Here is a 7,207-nt window from a genome sequence, read left to right as displayed (position 1 = left end):
ATTGAACTTGCTGATCATTCGAATAACTGTTGCTCACCTAAACCGATCAGCCATACTGATCAAACTAAAAATTCTATCAAATTGCCAATCATTGCACTCAAAACCAATCAATTCTTTTTTTAAATAATTGTCGGTCAAACAATCAAATTTGGCGATAACAATACAATCAAAATTGAGTATATAACACAACTCCTGACTTTACTACCCGAGTTATCCCTTTTTGATAACCAATCTCCATGGAATGTGAACAGTCTAGCAGACCAACCTCTCTTTTTGCCGATCCGATTTGGGCGCAACTATCACACATGGAGCAACACAAAAAAAGACTTCAGAAGTCAGCTGTGATTGGCTAGTGAGGAGAGAGGAGAGAGAGGAGAGAGAATTTAACTTATTATTTTAATGCAATACACCAATCAGAATTGACTTCGGAGGTTTTTTTTGTGCTGGGCATGTGGGTTAGTTCTATCCATCCGATTTGTCCAGTTTGCCGATTTTCTGTATCCAGCAAAAACCAATCCTTCAATCTAGCTATTTTGGCTATCCTGATCATTTATTTCTTTAAAACTTAGCAAAAGCCACTTCAAATGCCGACCCATCCCATCTAAATAGTCATTAGCCATTTAGCCCTCCCAATTCTTTTAGCAGCCCATTAGAATTTATATAACCCAATTTTGATTTTTGCCTACCCAAGTCCCAACTTCTAAATTGCCGATCATGTCATCTAATATCTCATTTTACCAAACTGTCATTGTCTTTTAAAAACTGACCCTTATATCTTTTTGCCAACCTCTTATATTTTAATCTATTCGATCTATTTCGAATAGTGCAATTTAAGCCGATCACCTTTGGTCTTCTTACAAAATAAGTTTGACCAAACTTATACAAATTCCTCAAGTAGTATATCTAGCCAATATATTATTTTCCTACCAATTTATTTGTTTTTAATTACCTATCACACCAATTTCATTGCCTATCAAATTACCAATATGTTTAAGGTTGGTGATTGAATTTGTGATTGATCTTGCCGATCAGTTTTATAACTGTTGTCGATCAGTTTTATAACTGTCTGTTAAACCAATCAGCTTGTCAATCCATTTCAATTACTCAAACAAATGAACTTGCAGATCAACCATTTAAGCGACCAGTTTTTTGAGAAGGTATATTTGCAATCAAGTTGTCGACCAGTTTTTTGAAAAGGAATCTTTGAACTGCCGATCCAATGTTTTCCTTAAATTGCCCACTCTTTGAACTTCCAATACTTTTGAACTGCCCATCCTACGAATTGTCGACCTCTTGAACTGCCGATCCTATGAAATGCGATTGCCGATCATAGAAATTGCCAACCCTATGAACTGCCGATTATATGAAATGCCGATCACTTTTGCTGATCCCTTGAACCACCGATGCCGAATCTTTGAATTACCGCTGGAAAGAATTGCCGCTCGAGTTGTCGATCGCAATCCCATAAATGCCGCATCATTGCATTGCCGATCCCATAATGTTGCTCGCATCATCGCATTGCCGATCCCATAACTTCAGCGCTCGCTTTGCCGATCCCATAGAACCCAATCGCATCGGTTGCATTGTTAGATAAGTTGAGAAAAGAAAGGTTGGTCATAGAGTGAGAGGTTCCTGAAATCTGGAGGAAGAACAAAGTGAAAGCCATTGTTGGATAAGTTGAGAAAATATATAAAGGTTGGTCATGTTTCCAATCCAATTTGGTAGTTTACCTGATAAACCATTGCTAGATAAATCTAGGGTCGATGTAGGCATAGAAGATAACCATACAGGAAGATGCCCTTTAATCCCAGTTTTGGCTAACAAAAGCCGAAAGAGGTTCATAATGCAGGCTATTGAGCATGAACTTGAAGTCATGGTAAGGGTGCATGAAGTCCGTTCCGAATATGAGAAACAGATGAATGCGAGAGCTGTCATGGCTTAGGAAGTGGAAAAGCTAAAGAAATAAGCAGAAACACTTAAACAAAAAGATTAAGTGATTGCCCTCAAACAATGTCTCCAGGTGCAAGAAACTCTAGGATCTTTGCACTTGAAAATATGCTTGCTATTTCCTCCAACACCCTTGTATCTATGGCATCGCAATTGTCTGAAGCAGAAGAACGTGAGCGAATATGTCGATCAATATGCCGATCCTCCATAGTTTGATGCCGATCCTTATGCCAATCAAACCTGAAATTCTTGCCGCCCCTAATGGTTATTCCTTTTCCATTTTAACTTCAATTACCTGCCTAAAGTATTATTAGACTTTATATACAAATCAGTTTGAAACTTGGCTTTAATACAAACTGGATTCCAAAGCTTTGAACTGATGATCCCTTTGAACCATTGTGCATTTAATTGCCACTAAATGAGCGCCGATCCTTTGAAATTGCCGTTCGCAGCCGAACCCATAAATGTCGTTCACATCGCGCGCCAATCCACTTTTGCCAATCCTTCTCTATCGAAATAAACAAAATTCAAAAATTGCCAATATCCAACCCAATTTGAGTAACACCTACCTAAAAACCTTTGCCACAGTTGAGTAGCCGCTGGTGAGAACCTCTTTTAGCCACTTTAAATATAATAGAGCCCATTATCAAAGCCCAATTCCAATTCCTCCCTTATTTACCAAAATACCATCATTTATCGATTTCATGTAAAACTCTTCAAGATATTTTCCGCCACTTTCATTTTTCTGATCAATTCAATCATTATTACTTCTTTGCCACATGGGTCTTGCCCATGTAACAAAGAGAGGGCGATATTCCGGCCTCCACAAATGTGACCCAATAAAAGCCCAAATCAATACAAATCTACGCTCAGAACCCATGCTCAGAGCTTATCTACAAAAAAGCCCACACTCAGAGCCCATGCTCAAAGCCTACATACCTACACATAAAATCAATATCAATTGCGCACATGTTTTGCGAGTCAAACAACTTTCACCAACTTCATCCCACGAGTGGACAGTTCTCCCGCCAGTTCTCCAACTTCATCCCACGAGTTGACAGTTCTCCCACCAATTCTCCAACTTCATCCCACGAGTTGACAGTTCTCCCGCCTGTTCTCCAACTTCATCCCACGATTGGAATATTGGAGAACGAGGAAGTAACTATCACCAATCCTACCTATAAAATCCAACCTTCGTCATTTTTCCAGAACTACTCATCGAGACTTGATCCCAAGCAATATCTTTGGGTACGTAGGCAACTTCAAAACCAAAGTCCAGTCTCATCTTTCCCCAACCACCATCTCCTTCACCATCTCCAAAAAACATTACTTCCAACCCTCAACTGGTGTGTTTTGGCAAATCTTGCTGAAACAGATCCAATTGATTAATCTTATTTGCCACTTTAGATTTGATTCTTTTTGTTTTGCGGAATCCCATTTCACGTTGGGAGAATTGTCCACTAACATGGCTAGGAAGATTTTATTATCGCTTCCTCAAGATCCCAGATTTGTGCAAAATATGGGCTTTAGACACGGTTGAGGTTTGTTTTGCCTCGTTTTTATTCTCAAGTGCAAATCTTCACATTCCCTAGTGTTGTTTAAATCAAATTATGAAATTTTAGGTTTAGTGTAGATTGGTGGTTAACAATTAGGATTATCAGACATAAGTCCTTCCAGCTCAAATAACATTGTGCAGTTGAAAATTCCCATGTGAAGAACTTTGTGCATGATTTTGCATAGTATGCACAATTAGCTTTGTAAGGTCATATGAATAAATGTAAAATGTCCAAATTTAATGTAACTTCCTTAACTATTTGCCTACTATATACGTTGACATCTTATTTTGACACCTTATTTTGACATCCACAACTTACACAATGAATAAGGGCTGATTTTTGGTAGAGAAGATCTTCCTACTATGGATAGAATCTCCACCAAAACCTCGTCTCAATTGGATATATCTAGTTTTATTAAAAATAGTGCTAAAATTGTGGACAGTTAAATAAATATTGAACTTAAACACAATTTTTGACAAGATTAAACATGTTCAAATGTCTTGATATTTTGTGGAGATGATCTCTATTGTATGGAGAACATATTCCTATAAAATAAGCCCTTATAGTTCATTGTGTAAGTTGTGGATGTCAAAATAAGATGTCAACGCAGCCTGACCCTATATATATATATACATTGATGGTTTACATGCATTGATGTAATTGCCATTTCCATCCCATCCCAAGTACCCAATATCAACCACTTCAGGGTGCTATATCAGGTGTATCTTGATTTCAACTTTTTCAATCAAATAGGGTATGAGGCCATCATAGCAAGACCACACAAACCTTCTTTGTCATCAACATCCCTCTTCATCTTAATGTATCCTTGGTCGCCCCAATCAGTATCCCATGAATTCTTCACAAGCCAATACGTAGTAGTTAGTACCTTCGTCACTTGTTCCATAGCCAACAACAGTAACAACATGGTTAAAGTCGTTAACGCTACAATTTCCTTCAAAAACACCGCTTGAATAGAATCGGAAGTCTCCACCACAATCAATGGCAACGAAAATAGTTTGGTTGCCTACGGCTTTTAATAATGAGTTCTCGTTGGTACAAACATTTTCATAACTTTTAATCTTTGCACCGTACATGGTTGTTTCATTGACTTCACATGTACCATTTATTCCCTTGGATGGGTAGTCAACATCAAATACGAGGCCTCTATTGTGCTGAATGAACTTAAAAGCAGCATCCATGTAACCACCCAAGCAGGCCCAGTTCTCACCTGTGTTGTCACAATCCAGAAGCTCTTGCTCAGTTAGAGATATTAATTTACCTGTTGTTACCACTGCAGAGAATGCCCAACAACTTCCTACATTCAAGAAGAAAATAAATGAATGTAGTCGATGGATTTCAAGCTAGTTACGTGAACATTATTGTTAGAGTATGAGGGCGCATGCCCCTGACTGAAGCACAAAATGAAGGTCAGGCAGGCGCCCCCCATATATTGTTGATGTAAAAGTAGTAGTAGTAGAAATAGAAGAAGACAACTACTACTTTCCTTTGTGCATGAGAATAAACATGTTAAACCTCGGACCCTGCAATAGATCCGTAAACCTTGAGGCCCTGGGTCGATCTCAACAAACTCATCATGACTGTAAGTACCCTTCGTTTTACAATATAGAGCACATGTCCACAAGGCAGGACGTCTTATTTTAGCTCATCCCGCAACATCAGATCCTACCAACGACCCAAAGACCCGTGTCGCCGCGGCGATTCTGACCATTCATGGAAGGATATCAACTAGCGCAATCCTGAAGCTCAGTCAACGCAACAATCAAGGAGTCATTTACTTTGTAACATCAGAGTAATGACAAATCATCAAGATAGCATACAAGGTGGATCTGCAATCCATAATGGTTCAGACACACATCTACAAATAGAAAGAGATGAACTACGTAAGGCTTGATTCAAGTTTACCCCAAGAAACTTGATACGTAGGCAACTCTTATCCCAAGAAGAGTGCAGCCATTTCCTATCCAACAGATCATCAGGTCGTAGTCCCAAAATAACCAACATCTACATTAGCGCCGTCTGCCGGTTCGTTTCCTTAATAAAAAAACAACCACTCTTTTCTCAAGCCCACGGCCGGGACAAAAACCACAATGGAGCCCAACCTACAAGCATTGGCGCGCACGGATGAAGACACTCCAAGAAGCCTTCATCACTTTGCAACAAGAAAACCAGACAATGCGAGAGAATGCCAACTCTAACACTAACAATGGCACCACAGAAGCAGGGGAGCACAACACTGTTGCAGCCCTAGCAAACACCACCAATCAGCGTTTAGAAAACTTCGCGCAAAAACTAGAGAAGTCAAGCAAAAGAGCCAGTGCAATCCAGATTGCTCAGAAGATGCTGGAGACATACAAAGCATCACCATTCATCCAAGATATCAGAGACAAACAACCTCCTTCAGAGTTCATTTAACCAAAGTTCGTGTTGTACAACGGTACCTCTTGCCCAGGTGAGCACGTGAGCTTCGCCCAAACCAAATCCTAGCACTATCTGACCATCTTGACTACGACTACGAAGTGCAAACTTTTTCCGGCTAGTTTAAAGGATCGAGCAATAGACGGTTTTACACTCCCCTCAGATTCGATTAACAACTTTGATGACTTTGTGAAACGTCAGAGCGAGTTTGTCTATAACAGAAAGAAGCGCGTCGACCTGGACTCCCTATTCCAGCTCAAGCAAGCTCATGGCGAAAAGATCCGAGCCTTTCTAGGACGTTTTAAGAAGGACCTACTCTCGCTGGAGTCAGGACTTAGCGACGGTTTTGCAATTTCTGCGTTCACAAACGCCCTCTTGGAAGACTCCGACCTAGCAGGGTCCCTCATGCGCAACAAGCCAGACACCTTAGCCGACCTGTATCACAGAGTCGACAAATACATCAAGTACGAAGAGTGGATGGCCAAGCACAAAGGAAAAAAAGTCCTTGCAGTTACGAGCCAGACCACAAGGAAAGCAAGCAATATTCAAACAGCAACAACAACAACAACAACAACAACAACAAGAGATCCAACGCCAACAAACCTTCATACACAAAGAGGGAATTCTCCAATTTCTCCAGGACGCCAAGTTAAATCCTGAAGAAGATATATACAGCGCCGTACTTCAAACCAAACATCAACAAGGTGATAGTCATACCAGAGCGTCCATATTGCCATTTCCACAAACTCCACCACCACGACACCAATGATTGCTGGAGCCTCAAACACTACCTCCAAGACCTAGTGGAGGAAGGCAAATTAAAAGAGTTCTTGCCAGAAAGCGATCTGAGGCACAAGCTGGATGCCAAACGCCACAGAAGCAGGAACCGCAGCAATGAACGACGCCAACAACAGAAACAGAGGCAGGAGTAGATCAACTCGACAATCTAAGTCTCCAGGTCGGTCAAGGCACAACATGAGATAGCACTCCTCCGACCAAGATGAGGACAAAGTAATCAACATGATTACAGACACCTCAAACGACAAAACCTCAGGTCGGGAGAAGTGCAGAAGAGTGGGAGCAATCCAAGAAATCTACCACCTCTCACACAAAGCCGAGATGATCAACCCCACCTCTCACAAAAAGACAACGACAATTTCATTCACGGAAGAGGATTTAGACAAGTTATGCCTACCTCACAATGATGCTTTGGTAGTGCATGTCAAAATCAACGGTTGGACAGTTAAAAGAGTCCTCATCGATCCAGG

General features: G+C 40.6%; 1 pseudogene; it reads right to left on the bottom strand.

Moving 5' to 3' along the window:
* Nucleotides 1-4,248: 4,248 nt before the first annotated feature.
* LOC147505568 (zingipain-2-like) lies at nt 4,249-6,961 on the bottom strand (annotated as a pseudogene).
* Between the last annotated feature and the right edge of the window lie 246 nt (nt 6,962-7,207).

The sequence above is a fragment of the Coptis chinensis genome, chromosome 4 (genome assembly GCF_015680905.1).
Source record: "Coptis chinensis isolate HL-2020 chromosome 4, ASM1568090v1, whole genome shotgun sequence".
Classification (NCBI taxonomy): domain Eukaryota; kingdom Viridiplantae; phylum Streptophyta; class Magnoliopsida; order Ranunculales; family Ranunculaceae; genus Coptis; species Coptis chinensis.
Note: the sequence above shows the minus strand (reverse complement) of the source record. Positions and strands in the feature narration are given on the sequence as shown.